Here is an 18,663-nt window from a genome sequence, read left to right on the forward strand (position 1 = left end):
TTACCAATAATAATAAATCCGTGGCACTATAGCCCATGAAGGACCAAGACCGACCAGCCGGCTGCTGACCTCACATCCACATGCCGAAGCAGAGGTGGACGATCATCTAACCAGAATGGAGGTATCGTATGGTTACCACGATGATCCCCCCCTCCCCGGCCATTATAGCTGGTTTTCTAAACCGGATTTTCGCTACCTATCGTAGCTCCTCAAATGCATCACTATGCTGGGTGGGCACCGATCCCATACACTGGCCGAAATTTGATGAAAAAATTTCTTCCCCCATGAGGACTCGAACCAGCGCACATTCCGTAACGCGAGTCCTAGGCAGGATGCCTTAGACCACGACGTCACGGCGCGGAACACCAACAATAATGCTTATTATTATTATTATTAGGCCTACTACTACTATAGTCGCGACGCTGTTATTCCCGGCGTGACTCCTCTTCTTTGCTTACACCTTAGGAAGTGAAGGCTCTATAAAGTCTAGGTAGATAATATCGTTCGTCATTTTTGTTCTTTCTTTGCCTAGATACCAGACGATGAATCTATTTGCCACACCGTTAAACATTATCATGTCGTAGCTCCTATGATAATAAATCAAACACATTGTAATTGAGCAAATAATTGAGCGGCAAATAACGTCCTCGTGTGCTTTCTGCGAACGCCAACGAAAGAGCCAAAATGGCGGGCGATTATATTAAGTATTTATCGAGCCTTAAGAAATGAATAACGTCTTCATCAGCGAATCACAAGACGCACACGTTTAAATATAGCCGACCTGCAACGCGATTGGCTGCCGGAAATTAGAACGACGGGACTTTACATTATTGTATTTCACGTAGCGGGAGTCGCACACCCTGTGTTCCCTTAGTGTCAGGTTAGATGCTTCTCAAAATTGGGTAGCGAACAATCACCCAAGTATACCCCATTAAACCTGTATAGGTGAATTAATTTTTCCAGCCGTTGGCGTAATTAAAGACTTCATTTTGCGTTCGCTTTATGTGTTAAAATCTGCTTTCTATCAGAAAGGCGAAACATGCCTGGACCTAGCGGTCCTGCGTTCGGTCCCTGGCGACGACTACAAAACAAAACTCTGCTCTGAATCGAGTCAGGTATGAAACATTGGAACAGCTCAACATTACCAGGTGGTAGTGGTGGTGGGTGACCTTTGGCCTACTGCACGTGAGGGGGTAAGAGAGGGAAGTGGAAAGAGAGAGCAGCGCCTCCGCGGATCGAAGCGCCGGCGCCTGGAACTAAATTTCCTAGTGGTCCAGCCGAGGTTCTCCAGCAGCCGTTATGCTCGCTGGATGGTGCTGGAATATCTCAGAGTACAGTGACGATTGTTGGGTCGACGAGTCGAGAGGGGGTTAGAGCGCCGACGGGAACCTATCAACCCCAGCACAGGACTATCCCCACCCACCCACTCACTCACTAACTAACCGCGGGAAGGGGAATGTTACAGGTGGTTCTTTTTCCTCAGCTTTTAAAGTCCTATTGTAATTCGTAGCTGAAGTTCTTTTAGATCGGAATATTGGAGAGATTTATCGGATCGTTATGGAACCTTGCTTACATTTCGAGCGGCCGTTAAGTGTGTTTAAAGGTGTTGAGACAATTTCAGTGGACTTGAACGGTTTTGGTTTTCTATCAGTTTTGTTCTACGGTTAAAGTGTTGCATAAGTGATTCCGGTTCAAATGTGTAGAAACAGGTAGAAAATAAATATAAAGAGAGTGGGGTTACTTCAAAAGTTAATACTTTGAGTGTACGACCCGCCTGTGCATATTTGATGCGTATTTTATTGCATTTATTGAAGCAATTTTTACAGAGTGATTAACAGACCTTTAAAATGTGTTTGTCATGTAATCTATTCACGAACGGCATCTTTTGTTTCATATGGTAAGTTTATAGCTATATCCAATACTAATTAATTCGTTAAGGGTTGTAATATAAAAGTAATATGTTAATTATCTTTTATACATTTTATGATTTATATAAATATGAAAATATGTATTACCTCGGGTTGGAATTTGGTACTGCAACTAAATTAAAGCATCCTCTTAAAATAAAAAAATACATCCATTAAATCATCAGACGGCGAGGAAAACACATTCCTACCTTATTTCGCGAATAATCTTAAATTGAGGTATCAAGTGTATGCATTTGGGAAACTAAGTTTTAGCTTTGTTCAGTAGACTACACTTTAGTATCTGAAAATTATAAAATTTAATTTCATAATTTTAAATACTGAAACTGATATAGATTCTACGAACAAATTTAAGTTATTTCCCGAAGTTTTATGGACTCGAGTATACTTATCTTGATTTTTTTTAAAATGTTGATTCATCTTCGTAAAAACTGTATTGTCCTGCGCTCAATTGATAACATATTAATAATTATTATAAACAAAGTGAAAATTGTACCGAAAACCAATGTTGGGTAAGGTTATTTTTATGAAATACATTTAGTCTTAGTCTCCAGGTGGTACTTTCAAATAATAGCAGCTTATTGCAAAAGTATGTCTTCACTCGAAATTTTTATTAATAAGCATTCTTGTACATAATATTGTACTACTCATTTCTAAATGAAATATTTCTCCACAAAATCGGTTTTATCTTCTTCTACTTCTTCACGAGTTTAAAATATATACTGAAGTTTAGCATAACAAGAAGCTATTATATAAAATACGATACTATTAAATATTTGTGTAAAAATAGTTGAATATTTAATTCTTAAATAAACTGAAATATATATTAGGCTGTATTTAGTCATGTATTCTCTTACGTGATTGAAAAACCAATTCTTTAAAATCACCAAAATTATGTTACCAAAATTTAAATTTTTCTTTATGCAAACATGCAATTACAGAAATATTTAAAAATGAAAAAGAAAGCACGGACAAATTAATACAAAATTCAACTGCTTGTTTCTAAATGCAGTATTGAATTGTTCGCGGTATCATAAACTATATGACAGGAATGGACACCTCATCTGCCCACACTTTTCCACAATTGTCTGGGCGGGATGGACTGACGGATTGGCGGGGGGGGGGGCAGGGTTTGGTGCGGTGACGTCATCTGTCAGATGTGGCCGTTTTATTGGATCTCGGATTCTCTGAATGGCGGCAAAATGCGGACGAGAGGGTCTCTGTGGCAAAGTTGTGTTAAGTACACAAATACTTATCTAATTGTTTACATGTCTGCCTCAAAAGGTTCTCTGGAGGAGATTCTTACAGTTCCTTCATTAAAGTTCAGCTGAACTGTATTGGTTCACCGTAGAATAAATCCACGAACGCTACCTCTTTGTTCTTCAACAGTTTCGAGTATGACTAAAATATCCCAAGTTTCGTAGCATGTTATTCATTCATACTTAGGGTACCCACAGACCCTTGAGACGGTACTTTCCACTAAAATAACAGATTTTAACATTTTAGTATTTTATTATTCCTTTGGTATCTATAGCTTCCAAAGACGTTCAGTTTATAAACAATATTTTATATTAAGAGAACAGAATTCGAATTTAGGAAACTGGAGGCATATGCCTCTTCACAACATTAGCTACCAAAAATTCATTTTAGCTTTCCTCAATGATTGATTTTTTTGCAATTTCATAAAATAAACACTAAAATTTACTTATAAAACTGTGAGATACGAAAATTAAGGCTGGTAAAAGTATATACGTTCCCAATCGAAGAAACGTACAGTTATAGCAACGGTGCAACTAATAACATTGTGAATAATAAAAACTTTTTATACTTTAAGCTTAGATACGTCTGAAATAATTTTTGTAAGTTCTAGAGCGTGTATTACAAAGTTTCAAACATTCTTTACATATATACATCTTGATAATACAACTTTTAACACTATATCACTTCGGAAAACGTATTATGTGTCTTTCACGTGTTAAATTTTACATTACCTCGTTAACATGTTTCAGCCTGCTACTGGCCATCTTCAGAACTGGTTGTTGCTGTTCTTGGCGCCTTTTGTTTGTGTTTCCTGTGAGGTGTGTATACGTACGCACAACACACCCTCACAGTAAACACAAACAAAATAAAACAAAATGCGCCAAGACCAGCAACAACCAGTTCTAAAGATGGCCAATAGCAGGCTGAAACATGTTAACGAGGTAATGTAAAATTTAACATGTGAAAGACACATAACACATTTTCCGAAATTTTTTGCATATTTAAGGACTTACCAACTTACAGTAAATCTGTAATAATAAAGTTAAGTTATTTCCAATTTTGAAACGTTTTATTAAACATTTTACGTACCCTCTATGATGTTGATCTAATTTCTTTCGCGAATTTTTAATTATTTAACCATGGGTAGCTCATTATAATTTTCAATAGAATTAGCCACTAGTATATGTTATGTCGACTGTTGTAATTTTCTCAAAAGATTTTATTAAGCGAAAATTATTATGTCATTAAAAATTTTCATTATATTGTTCTATATATAACTCGTGATGAAACATGGAGTGGACCAAATTTGCATTTCTATTTTCTTACCTTAATAATTCACGAATATATGACAGCAATCGCGTATTATTAGATCAACACGAGGTCAAGTATCTACTTAAAGCAACAAAATAAACAGGGTTTCCGAGAATGAATGGTGGGGTTTTATGATCTCTCTGTGAAGTATGCATTATGTGTAATGGATTGAAGGTGCTTGTAATAAGTTCAGTAACTCAGTTTGCTTTCACGTCATTGCTGCGTATCTTACCAGATTTCTGTCATAATAAGTCATTCTTAAGTATTCCTAAGACAACACAGCACAGTGTCGGAAGAGATTGAAATTATATTCCTATAACATTCAACGCTTGCTATAAAATCACAAGATAAGTTTCTTAGGGCTGAATTAACTGCTACCATGCTACAAAGAATTGATAATGAACCAGAATTTCTAGAGAATATTCTCTTCTCCGATGAGGCCACGTTCCATGTAAGTTCCTGTGTTAATCGGCATAATCGTATAATTTGGTGCTCGGAAAAACCACATGTGATACACGAACACAACCGAGATTCTCCTGAGGTCAACGTTTGGTGTGACCTAACGTACGACAAGATTTTTGGTCAAATCTTTTATGTTTGAGACAAACATCAACTCCATTGCATACATGGACATGCTACAGAATTTCCTACGAGTATTTCTTCAAATCGAGCAAATGCAAATAGAGTTGCAAATCATCTTTAAACAAGATGGAGCACCGTCTCATTTCGCAAACCATGTCCGAGAAGAGTTAAATCATCGATTTCCAGACCGATGGATTGGCAGAAATGGGCTCATTCCAGATGACAATCGAGAGGAAATTAAACGCAGAATAAATATGGGAAATGCGTGTTATTATTCGGTTGAGAAGCTTTTGTCATCTAGTCTGCTGTCAAAAAATCTGAAAGTTTAATTTATAAAACAGTTATACCGGTTCTTCTGTATGGTTGTGAAACTTCGACTCTCACTTTGAGAGAGGAACAGAGATTAAGGGTGCTTGAGATTAACGTTCTTAGGGAAATATCTGGGGCTAAGAGGGATGAAGTTACAGGAGAATGGAGAAAGTTACGCAGAACTGCACGCATTGTATTCTTCACCTGACATACTTACGAACATTGAATCCAGATGTTTGAGATGGGCAGGGCATGTAGCACGTATGGGCGAATCCAGAAATGCACATAGAGTGTTAGTTGGGAGACCGGAGGGAAAAAGACATTTGGGGAGGCCGAGGCGTAGATGGGAGGGTAATATTAAAATGAATTTGGGGAGATGGAATATGATGATAGAGACTGGATTATTCTTGCTGAGGATAGGGACCGATGGGGGGCTTATGTGAGAGAGGCAATGAATTTGCGGGTTCCTTAAAAGCCATAAGTAAGTAATTAGCCAATAATTCATTTATTTTCGCGGTATTAATTAATATTGTCAATAGGGAGGGAGTGAAAGAGATTGATTAAATTAGATTTCACAGTCTGCAATCTCGGTGTACTGTTTTTGAGCGGAGTTCAAAATTAGCGCCAGCGAGGCAGATGTCACGCACTACAATCTTATAAACTGTTCCAAAGGACAAGATAATTCGTGGAACCGTGTAGAACAAGAAATTCTGTTTGGAACTTTCATCTACTTGGAACTATTGGAACAGGTTTCATTTCGAAACAGTTAATTTGTGTAACAGTTTCGAAGTAACAGTTCCAGGATTTTTTACCTCTCTCTATAAAATACTGTCTTTACTCTTCTTCATCCTCACATATCACAATTTTTCATCATCATCATTATCATCAACAATGTCGTCATATTCTTAGTCATCTTTATTGTTATCATTATTCTCGTACTAATAAAAATCTACTGGAACTAAAGAAGAGACTAGTGAAGTACTTTATGTGGAGTTTGGAATTGTATGGGGCAGAAACATGGATATTACAACAAAGTGAAGAGAAGCATTTGAAATGTTGGAGAAGCTACGTATTTTTTTCTGTTTTCTCTCTTTTTTCTGAACCAGTATAGTAGCACTCCACCCGTTACATTTTCCCCCCACGGAGGAAGTAGTACTAAAATTTTTATCGCCCCTGAAAATAAAGCACCCTAACCAAGTTCGAAACCGGAAACCGCGAATTCAGATACAAGCTTTACTGCAAGTAACGCTACCCGAGTGAAACAGTGGCCGGAGTGGAGTATACGGAGAAGTGGAGTTTTCTTTGTCTTTTCAGAAACGAGATCTCACGCGACTGAAGTGTGTAACATGTAATGTTCTCATCACCGCAGTCAATTTCCGTCATCAAGGCTATCTCGGAACTGTGAAGGCATACAGCACCGCGCTCGGCAGTAAAATAAGGAGGGATTTTTTTACGTCTTATCGATAGGAGAGAATTCTATTTTCATATACTGAGAATACATATCCCATTTCACATGCAGTCTCCCTTCAAAATTAAATTTAAAATACATGACGGCTTAAAATAATGTATATTTCCAAATGGAATACGATAAACATTTAAAGACTATTATTTAATAAATTTAGATAGTATTATTTATTGACATGTCACATATGAAATACAAAAAAACGCCTGTTTATTGCATCCAAAAATAAATGTATTTCGGCTATTGTGATACGAAAATTGAGCAAAAATTATTATTATTATTATTATTATTATTATTATTATTATTATTATTATTATTATCATCATCATCGTTGTAATCATCATAATTATAACAATAAACCTTCACGATTCTAGACCAGGTGGTCCATTTCGTCACACAAAATAAAATCACCATGCATTTTAAAAATATTCCTAGTCCTCCCTTTCCTCCAGGTCGGTAATTAAACATTTGTAAATAATTCTGTAGTCATTTATTTTTTAAGATATTGTATCTAATTTTGCTTGTAATTTCTGATTCTTTCTAAAATGTATCTAATTTATAATTCTTGTAAAATTTCTTAATTCCTTTCATGCTCTAACAAAGTGTACCCAACTGTTTTCCTAAACAATTTCATCTCTCTAGCATTTATTCACATTAAATCTTGTTTACTAAATGTCTAACTATCGCCATCATATAGAAAACTTGAAACTGCAAAGGTTTTGCAAACTTTATATCTCGTTCTTTTATGAACCTGATTCGTTTAGAATATTTTATTCAATATGCTCAATAATTATTGGAATTTAATTAGCTCTGTGTGGAATCATTTTAACTTTCACACGGCGAACGAACGAACGAACGAACGAACGAACGAACGAACGAAGTTAATTTATTGTTACACAATTATACAAACTCACGCACACAAGATCCTTCGCACGAGCCTATACGGCTATAACTATGCACAGTTTCACACGACAACTGACAACCTAGATGTCCTAGATAGTCAAATCCATTTACTTGTTCCAATATTGTATTCTGTACTTCTATGTTACTTCATATAGGTTGCTTACCTAAAAATGTTATGGTTTTAGATTTCAAGGATGAAATATTCACATCAAAATCATTTTTAAAATTGTTTAAAAAGATAGGTCTCTAAATCATCTTCCAAATTACACAGCATGGCCATATTGTCTGCATATATTTAATAATATCTTCAACTTTTTCTTATAGCTTATTATAATCCCTTTAATATATATTTACTGCATTCGGAAACTATTACATTATTAAAAGCAATTTTACTTCCAACATCTTACTTTGCACTAGTGAGATAGAAACTGGAATATGTGTTGATAGAGTATCTGTAGTTTGGAATTCTCATAAATGATCTGGCTCCAGGAAGACTTATGAGAAAAATTGCTGTTTCTTCAGTGTCACAGTAAGTTTATTCCCGACATAAAAAAATCTTGACGCTCTCTTTTGAGTCAAGGTCTTCAAAGAAATACAACTTGTGATTACTGACGAAGAATGTTACTTTAAGAGTTCCCATGAAAGTCACTAGAAGTGTCAATCTTCAATGCAACACAATTTTTAATCTCTTTTCCCGATACCTAGGTGCTTTAATACTTTAACTTATACAGTAATAATTATGATTCCTACACATCTTAAATACAAAATTTTCTTAATATAATAGCAATTAGTTGCTTATTAATCACTGAATGTACAGGGACATCATTTTATTTCTACTTCAATTTTTATTGTACCTGAGTTTTTGAATGTACTTCACTCCCACCCCGTCTACTAATGAAGTTCCAACTCCACACAGAACCAAGACCGCAGATAGTAAGCAGTACTGAGTTACTGAGTATAGTACGTTCCAGAAATATGTTCGCGTTTTCCAGTGACGAAAGAGCTTTCAGTATTGAATCATATTTTCGCACAGGTACTGTCCGTTTGCCAACGTCGCATCCCGATTTCCCCCACCTGCTTCTGCTCGCCCCTCTGTAAAAGCTGGGCTGTCTTAGCTCTTTTCTGAAAACATTAATTTCTCTTAGGAATTGGTCGTTTACGTAATATTATACAGCTGTTTAATTTAACTTAAATAAAAGGGCCTCGTTAAGTAATTAACTGTCACGTGATTTCCTCCCTTTCTACAATTCTGCGGCATAACCACTTGGACGGACAGTAGATAGCATGTCTGAGTAATTTTATATTTTCGGGTCGGGCAGAAGTGAAGATTGAATTTACAGTACTTAGAGTAGGTACAGAATTATTTCAACATGAGTTACTAGTACGAAGGACGAAACTGGCAATTGGAATTAGATGCAATAGTCTATATTGCGATAATATGCACAAAAGAACTGAAGCCTATATCGAAATGAACGGCCACCATTTTCAAAATTGTGTTTAAATATTCATATTATGATTATTTTTCAATTTAACTTCTTTCTCTATATTGTACGCTAATGTGCTGTAGACAGTATAATATACACCGCATAATGAATACGTTCGCATGGATAACTCACTTCGTGAGTAAAAACACTTATTCTTAATACAGTACTGTACTTTGATTAAAGAAAAACCTAATGAAAATTATCAAACTCAAAATCGCGATATTTCCTAGTTTACGTAAATGGATGAACTACTTTTCTTCCTTCCTATACCTAGTAGAGTGATTTGTGTTTTACGCCAGTATCATCGAACTCCAGTCTTGGAGGGGGGAGCAAGCAGTGTTTCCGGTTCTCTAAAGGTATAGACAGATTAATATTAAAAATGTTAGTAAAAATAAAATGATGTCCCTGTATTTTGTTGCTACTGTAACAATCTGTACTATCTTAAACCTACAGATAAATTTGCCTAAAGACTTCTGTCAAAGACAAGATTATTTTACGTGCCGTACATCTACGATACGGGCCTCCCAGCTTTATTTCCCTCCCGAATGAAGCCTTGTTAATTATTTTATCGTCCTTTAAAATATGTCACTCCGGACCAGGTTTAAAACCGTGAGACTCGAATCCAACGGTTGTCATGGTAATTGCGAAGCCATCGAGGACCACCATACTAATTACAGAAATAATAGTAAGATAAAAAAGGTCTATGTGCATGGACACTTTTCTATCCTTTCTAACAACTTCTATCTTTTTATTTAATTTCTCCAACATTTGTTAAAATACTCGTATGTAACAAGTCATTAGATGTTGTTTACGTAAGGAGTGATTTTTAGTGGGTTATTTTACAACGCTGTATCAACATCTTAGGTTAATTAGCGTCTGAATGAAATGAAGGTGATAATGCCGGTGAAATGAGTCAAGGGTTCAGCACCGATAGTTACCCAGAATTTACTCACATTTGATTGAGGTAAACCCCGAAAAAAAAAAAACAAGGTAACTTGCTCCGACCTGGATTCGAACCTGGGCCACCTGGTTCCGTAGTCAGACGGCTAACAGTTACTCCACAGGTGTGGATAACCCAACGTTTAAATAGGCATATACTGAGGAAATGAAGACGAATTTGAAGTTTCTTTTTATGTTCGTTCTAAAAAAAAAAAAATGAAAGGAGCAATGGAGGTTCTTACAGGAGATAATAGTTTGTTGTCTTTCCATTGCTTGTGATGAATATCAACCGTCCCGAAGAGTGATTCTACATTCGTCTACACGTGAACAAAAAACGAGGGCCTAGAAGACCATGTTGCTCGTTGGGATCGTTACAACTGATTAAACCCAGGATCACTTTTTTGCTCGGCTGAAGACTAAAGTAGAACTAAACTCCGAAATGTTGTGAGATATTCAACACTAGAAATGATAGAAGTCCAAGTTAAACCTTATCTGTTCTTTATTATTTTATTGACTTAGTTCTACAGAACAATTTCAAGGTAAAGATTGTTCCGGGGCCGGGTATCGACCCCGGGACATCGCATAGTGCACGAATGCTGTACCGACTGAGCTACCCCAGGAACTATACACGACACCGTCACAATTATTCCCTTTATATCCACACAGCTCAAATGGGCTGACAAGACGCCAGAAACCCAACTTTGAGTGCATACAATTCTGTGTGACTTAAATTGTGTCTTTCTGTTAACGTACCTACAGTCAAGAATATAATATGCAAATCTGGCTTTCAGATAGAAGCTTCTGTGAAGCAGGCTTGAATAATTTCAAGGAAAAAACTGTTCCGGTGCGGATATCGATCCCGGGACCTTTCGCTTAGAGCACGAATGCTCTACCGACTGAGCTACAGATTTCTACAGAGTTTGTGATTTCTATTTTCAAGAGTCAATTAGAAAAGAAAAGTAGTTTCTTTCATACGGTTAACATAATATAGGGCCTACTTGTTATTTTTATATTCACATTTAATTTAGATATTCAATCATTAGTGCCCAGTAGTTGATACAGCGTCGTTAAATAACCAACTAAAATAAGTCATTATTATTTATTACCTATTATTATCATTATTATTATTATTATTATTATTATTATTATTATTATTATTATTATTACTATCGATCGTACAGTGAACAAACATTTTTGGCATAATTTATAATTATGAAGCTCCATGATAGCTGTCGTTGTAGTTTAATGTACCACCTACGAAAATTACATTTATCTATGCTAATGTGATCCCATGGTCTTAGGTAACAGATCTTGATGTCATAGAGATCTTAAGTCTCAGGGGTTCCACCGAGAAAACATAATATCACGACAAAAATATTAAATTGTAACAACACACGTTAAATGTTATATGTAATATACTGTATATATATTCTACGATCCCATTCTTCCAGATTTTTTAATTTTGAAAAGTCACAAGACTCCCACTTTCGATGATATCTCTAACTGCCCTAATACCTGACCCACGAATATAAAATACACTGTCATACATAATCACTACTACAAATCCCAATGCAGTACTTTGGCATAATATTGCAGATGTGTCCGACAGAAATTACTGGAGAATTATGTTATTCTTCCAATCAGTGTCGTTGCGATAGTCATCGATAGTCCTTTCAAAGTGGTAGGGGCCCTATTAGAAGGAACCCTATATTTCCATAATTTCATCATCATCAATAACTTCAAGGTTTAGGCCGATGGCCTGTTCCGCCTGCAGAATTTTATCCATCAAACTGGTCTCTCCAACGTCTCTTTGGTCTTCCCACTCGTCTTCTTCGTGTAGGTCTATAACACCATGTTCTGAAAGGTATCCTGTCGTTGGGCATTCTTGTTATATGGTCGTACCAATTATTTCTATATTTTTCAATTATAGTTATTACACTCTCGATATTCAGTTCTCGACGTATATCTTCGTTTCTCTTATGGTCCTGTAGTCTAAATTCTGCTAGTGGCCTTAAGAGTCTCATATTTCCATAATTTAATTTTATTAATGTTTTTATTAAACTTGGACTCACATTTTGTGAGAGGAACAGAGGTTAAGGGTGTTCGACAGTAAGGTGCTTATGAAAATATTTGGGGCTAAGAGGGATGAAGTTACAGGAGAAGGAGAATGGAGAAAGTTTTATTGGTTATGTATTGATAGATGGATTTATTGAGTAATATTATACATACAAATTTTATATTATCATAATTTTGTCTAATCCAATGCACGGGTCTTCTGACCGTACGTGCTTTGTACCCGAAACAAGTTCTCCTTTGTAGGTTACACAACACAGAACTGCACGCATTGTATTCTTCACCTCACATAATTAGGAACATTAAATCCAGACGTTTGAGATAAGCAGGACATGTAGCACGTATGGGCGAATCTATAAATGCATACAGAGTTAGTTGGAGGGGAAAAGACCTTTGGGAAGGCCGAGATTTAGAATGGGGGATAATATTAAAATGGATTTGAGCGAGGTGGGATATGAACTTAGGGACTGGATTAATCTTGCTCAGGATAGGGACCGATGGCGGGCGTAAGTGAGGGAGGCAATGAACCTTCTTGTTCTTTAAAATTCATTTGTAAGTAAATAATGTTTTTATTAAAATTGATATTTATCTGCATGATTTAAGGAAGAGGTCACTTGGATTTGTGTACTTGTTAATAAATCAAGAGATTTCAAATGGTGACTGCGGGACTTTCCAAAAATCCATATATATCGCTGTAAACAGTACAGCACAAAATAATATCGAACAAAATCCACTTCGAGCTCTACATCTGCAATGGAGAAAGTTGCCTTCATTGTTCAATTCTCTGCTCCCTATCTGTCTCACACACACGCACACAAAATGTAATATCCTTATGCCCTAAGAATTCACATTTGAAAGATTCACACACAATACCACTTCATTTGTCAATGTATAAAAAGAAAGATAGAAACTCCTAAGGCTGGTGGCAGGATACAGTCTTCCAGGTCATAAACGAGATACTAAGGTAAAAGTTAAGGTAGAAATGTAGGATACACCACTTCGCAGCATTTGTAGCCTACAATCACTGAAATACCCTCCTGGCTATAGGAGTATATCACAAACCTCGGGGCTGTCTGTTACAAGTCTCGAGGTTCTATGTGCCATAGAACTCGGCCTGTCACTTAGCTAAATCCTCATCAAACCCTTTCTAACCTTATTATGAACTTCGGTGTACCACCTGATTGTTGTCAATTAGTGTAATTATAATGGTACACCTGAACTTAATATTAAGAAATACAGATCTCCTGGTAACAGAAGAGAAACTTTTGTGCGAAGATACGTAATATAAACAGGCCTATGTGTTCAGAATTTCACCAACATGTTTATCGCAAATACTTCATAAATATAAACTGGAAGAAGATGAAGTGTTGCAGACCAAGAAGGAAATGGAGTCACCAATTTTAAACCATCTTAAACTTCCCGATATAGTAGAAAGAATAGGCGTAATGGCGTAGACAGAGATGTTAATGATGATAATGGAGAAAGAAAATATCGCAAGAACTCATGTTAAGTCGAGCATTTTGTGTTTTTCTAATTAAAAAACTAACAATATTTCAAAAAAATAATTACGTTTCATGGATATCATTCCAGGATGAATTGACTCGTAGGTAATTAATATGAAAAGAAATTAAGAAACAGCTGTATGCAAATGGTCAGTCAATGAAACAATCTTAGAAACTAATTTCTAAGGCTGAAAATGTGTATTTTCTTTTAAATGAACAGTATATTTATGCAGTGTCACAATACTAATTTAAAGTCAAAACTATAATAATTTTGTATAATTCCATTGTTCGATCTAAATTAGAGTATGCTGCGGTTATCTGAAACCCAGTTACTAACAAATATATTGTTACTAGACAAAATTAAAAATAAATTTCTAAACTGGTTATATTATAGACTTTATAATAATTATCCTACTGATGAGAGCTATGCTACAATTCTTCAACATTTCCATTTTACTAGTTTGCAAAATAGTCGAAATTGTCAATCTTTAAACTTTCTTTATAAAATTATTAACAATAACCTGGACTGTGTTGGTTCATTTTATTATATAACATTATATACACCTAAGTTTAATAAAAAATTTCGAAATTTATTTTTCATACCAAGGACAAATACTGAATCGTACAAAAATTCCTCAGCTTTCCAAATGTTAACGATAATTATACAATAAACTACATCGTCATCCAAATGTTGATATTTTCAATATGAATTTCTCTAAATACAGAATTTATTTGTTATCATATTTTACAGAATATTGTTGTTAGTTAATTTGAAGCTACTTTCACACCTTATTTTCAATTTATCTTTCCTTTCTTTGCTTTTTTCTATTTTGTTTCAATTTTTAATAAGAGTATATTTCCTTTTCCTTGTTTATGTTTTATAAATTATATCAATTGTCAGTCTTGAACATTGTAATTGGGCTTTGCCTGTTATATTCAATGAATGAATGAATGAATGAATAAGTGAATAAATGAATGAAAATGAATAAATGAATGAAAAATGAATAAATGAATGAATCCATTAATAAATAAATAAGTAAATAAATAAATAAATAAATAAATAAATAAATAAATAAATAAATAAATAAATGCTGGCTGTTTATATTTAGTATAAAGAGGATACAAAAATATGGAAGGAATTTTGCTTGAACTTCATATGTAGGTATAATGATGACCGTTCTAAATCATCATCATCATCATCATCATCATCATCATCATCACTTTTGCCACAATAACTATTTTCTATTTTCTTGAATGTTACTATGACTTTCGTCATTTCACTCTTGCTTCATACGTTATAGTAGGTACAGTAAAGGTACATTTAATTGAAAAATAAACATGTTTAAATAGAGTAAGAAAGTGTCCTAATATTGTACTGTTAATATTTTCATTCCGATTCGTTATGAGATAATTCCCCAACGTACTGAAACCGCGAAACAATTCAGCATTGCGACATAATGGATGCTAATTTATCCGGCAGAAAGCGTACAAACGTGGAACGAAAATGAAACCGGAAGATTAATATTTCAAATTATTCCACGCCACTAATACTCAGCTACTTGAAATGAACAACGTCAAAATATAAATAGCATTAAGCCTCGGAAATATACAGCTTGTCATTTGTTTGCCCAGCTTCTACATTTTATGTTCCGTCTGGAAAAAAATAAATCATTTCGAAATTAACTTATAAAATAATAGTCTATCAGAACAGTCATCTTAATAAATACAGTTAGTTATTTTACGACGTCTTAATGAATACAGACTATTCAGTTTAGTCTTGTGTGTTGGAATCGACTAAATAATGCACTCCTTCCAATGTAACAAACTCAAGATCTAACAGTATAAATATACCACCGGCATAGCTCTTTCGGCTAAGGCGCTTGCCTGCTGATCAAGAGTTGCGGCCGGGAGCGGGTTCCATTCCCGCTTGGGCCGATTACAGGGTTGGGTTTTTTCCGAGGTTTTTCCCAACCGTTAGACAATGTCAAGTAGGCGAATCCTCGGCCTCATCTCACTTACTGAATAAAGAATCCACATACAACTTTCCCTGCTGAGAATCTATAAGTTATGAATTTTAATTCGAAAATCTATTAAAGTATTTTATTGTAAACTTGGTAACCTAGAAATATATTCGACTGTAGGAGTATAAATATCTTCAACTACTTGTAAAAGGTTCGAAAATAAAAGAGAATACTAAAATTAATAAGGAAGAAATCTCAGCGCCGAGAATTTTGAACCATTTTTACTCATCCCGCAACTTCCTCGACTTAATTTTTATTCACACTTCTTTTTTTCTTTCTCGGGTAATCGCAAGGACAAATATTTCAATCAATGGACATGCCATGAATATTTATGAGAGAATTAATCCAAGTTCCACCGAGAGTGAGAACAGAGTTGCCTGCTGATACTTCACTGGAGAGGTATTACACGATCTTATGGAAGGATATAAAACAACGTGTGTCACATTTAATGTATTCATTTGTTAATTTTCAGGTGATTATACCAGTTGTTAATTTGCATATCGGATGGATTAAATAATTTGAAAGTTGTGTATATAAAAAATTTAATTACGGAATTTGTGGCAAAATTATTATAAAGCTTAAGCAACTCTGGTCTAACAGTTCTGAATATCTATCGCTCACATGGACATGTCAATTTGGTTTTCTCCTAATATTAAACAAGTATGTAATTCTGGCAGATGTTTCATCGTGTGTTCTTTTACTGTTTATTTTTGTTCTTCTTGTCCTTCTCCATTTTTTTGTATTTCTTCCTACTTACTAGGTGGCTTAAACATTTTACTATTTTGGGTTCACATGAAATCTCTCAATCCCTTTGTAAATTTTCGAACACATCACATGCCTGATCATTCGTATTAAAACTCGACTTTAAATGCCCAGGTTTTTATTTTAGTACGAGGTGAAGCTATTTTCCTTTCGGAGATTTTAGAAAATATCGCAGCATACTTAATACTATAGATCCGTCGCTCTTATTTCCGGCAGCCAATCACGTTGCAGGTCGGCTACATTTAAACGTGTGCGTTTTGTGATTCGCTGATGATGACGTTATGGATTTCCTAAGGCTCGATAAATACTTAATATAATCCCCCGCCATTTTGGTTCTTTCGTTGGCGTTCGCAGAAAGCACTCGAGAACGTTATTTGCCGCTCAATTATTTGCTGAATTACGGTGCGTTTGATTTATTATCATAGGAGCTACGACATGATAATGTTTAACGGTGTGGCAAATTCATTCCTCGTCTGATAGCTCTGCAACGAAAGAACAAAAATGGCGAACGATACTACCTACCTAGACTTTATAGAGCCTTCACTTCCTAAGACGTAAGCAAAGAGGAGGAGTCACGCCGGGAATAACAGCGTTTCGACTATAGGTTGCCACTACACAGACAATGACAAAATATCCCCTAAAATTTAAAAATATAACTGCAAGTTACACGTTTCATTACATCATGTCTAATAACTTCCATCTAAAGCAGCGGTTATCAGCAAAATGCATCCTCGGGCTAGCGTCTCTTACCCGCGGGTATGATTTCTTCCTCTCCCTTCTGCACGACAGTGCATATTCCGATACACTCCTTATCCGTTACCGATTTCAGCGAGTGCTGACGACCACTGTTATAAAGGATTTCACTGCTCGTTTGTCTTTATCGGTTACTTTGCATAGCTTCATCAAATGCACGGTTGTATGGAGCCGACGGAATAACTAATAGCGAGATGGTATTTCGGCAAGAAAAACACGATTGCAAACTAGTTACATGATTCCAAATGATAACTCGTACACCACACTTGCTTTTAATCGGTTATTTAACAACGCTGTACCATTTACAAAGTTGTCTAGCGTCTCAGTAGTATTGGTGATAGAGAAATGGTATTTGGAAAAATGAGCCCAAGGACTATGTATGTATGTATGTATGCATTTTTAAGTTAGTTATTTAACGACGCTGTATCAACTACTAGGTTATTTAGCGTCGATGAGGTTGGTGATAGCGAGATGGTATTTGGCGAGATGAGGCCGAGGATTCGCCATAGATTACCTGGCATTCACCTTGCGGTTGGGGAAATCCTCGGAAAAAACTCAACCAGGTAATCAGCCCAAGCGGGGATCGAACCCGCGTCCGAGCGTAACATCAGACCGGCAGGCAAGCGCCTAAACCGACTGAGCCACGCCAATGTATGTACTGTACTCCAACCACGAGAAAGTCTCCAGGGAATGAGAGGGAGTGGGGTGATGCTGTGAATGAATGTTGGTGTCATAAGATGTCATAAGGTCACACACGTGGGTACTCGTATCTCTATTGGCTAAGTCTCACAGCACAAACAATAACACTGATATACACATTTTTATACTATCCTAGTTACAAAATTCGATCACGGTTAATTTCCTAGTCTTTAATCCCTCCATACAGGAAATAACATATGCAGGAGAGTACATGATTTTTAAACTGACGTTATAACGGTAATATTATCTATCTACTTCGCTCCAATAGATGACGCAATAGTAAGCACATTCCTTTCACGGTGTATCTCCTGGTTGGAGAACAGTATGTATGTATGTATGTATGTATGTATGTATGTATGTATGTATGTATGTATGTATGTATGTATGTATGTATGTATGTATGTATGTATGTATGTATGTATGTATGTATGTATTTATGTATGTATGTATGTATGTATGTATAGTATTGAAAATGATTAACAGTATGCTCTGACGAGGATAGGAGTAGTTAAGAAAAGAAAGGGTGAGGAAGAGGAACATATATAAATATTCATAATAATTCAATTTATATTAATGTTGCTAAATGAATATAAACTACCTACAAAATTCCACACAATAATGCTTTACTTTGACAATTTGTAAGTTTTTGTGTCACCTTTGGTAGTTGTATATACGTGC

General features: G+C 35.6%; 1 protein-coding gene across 1 annotated transcript in view; it reads left to right on the forward strand.

Moving 5' to 3' along the window:
* The first annotated feature begins 1,314 nt into the window (after positions 1 to 1,314).
* The window catches only part of LOC138695205 (lateral signaling target protein 2 homolog), an 82,434-nt gene continuing 65,085 nt past the window's right edge, over positions 1,315 to 18,663 (forward strand). Inside the window, exon 1 of the mRNA XM_069819665.1 lies at positions 1,315 to 1,897. The gene's annotated coding sequence lies outside the window, so the exon portion shown is untranslated. The remainder of the gene's footprint in view (positions 1,898 to 18,663) is intronic.

This window comes from Periplaneta americana, chromosome 2 (assembly GCF_040183065.1).
Source record: "Periplaneta americana isolate PAMFEO1 chromosome 2, P.americana_PAMFEO1_priV1, whole genome shotgun sequence".
In the NCBI taxonomy this organism is placed as follows: domain Eukaryota; kingdom Metazoa; phylum Arthropoda; class Insecta; order Blattodea; family Blattidae; genus Periplaneta; species Periplaneta americana.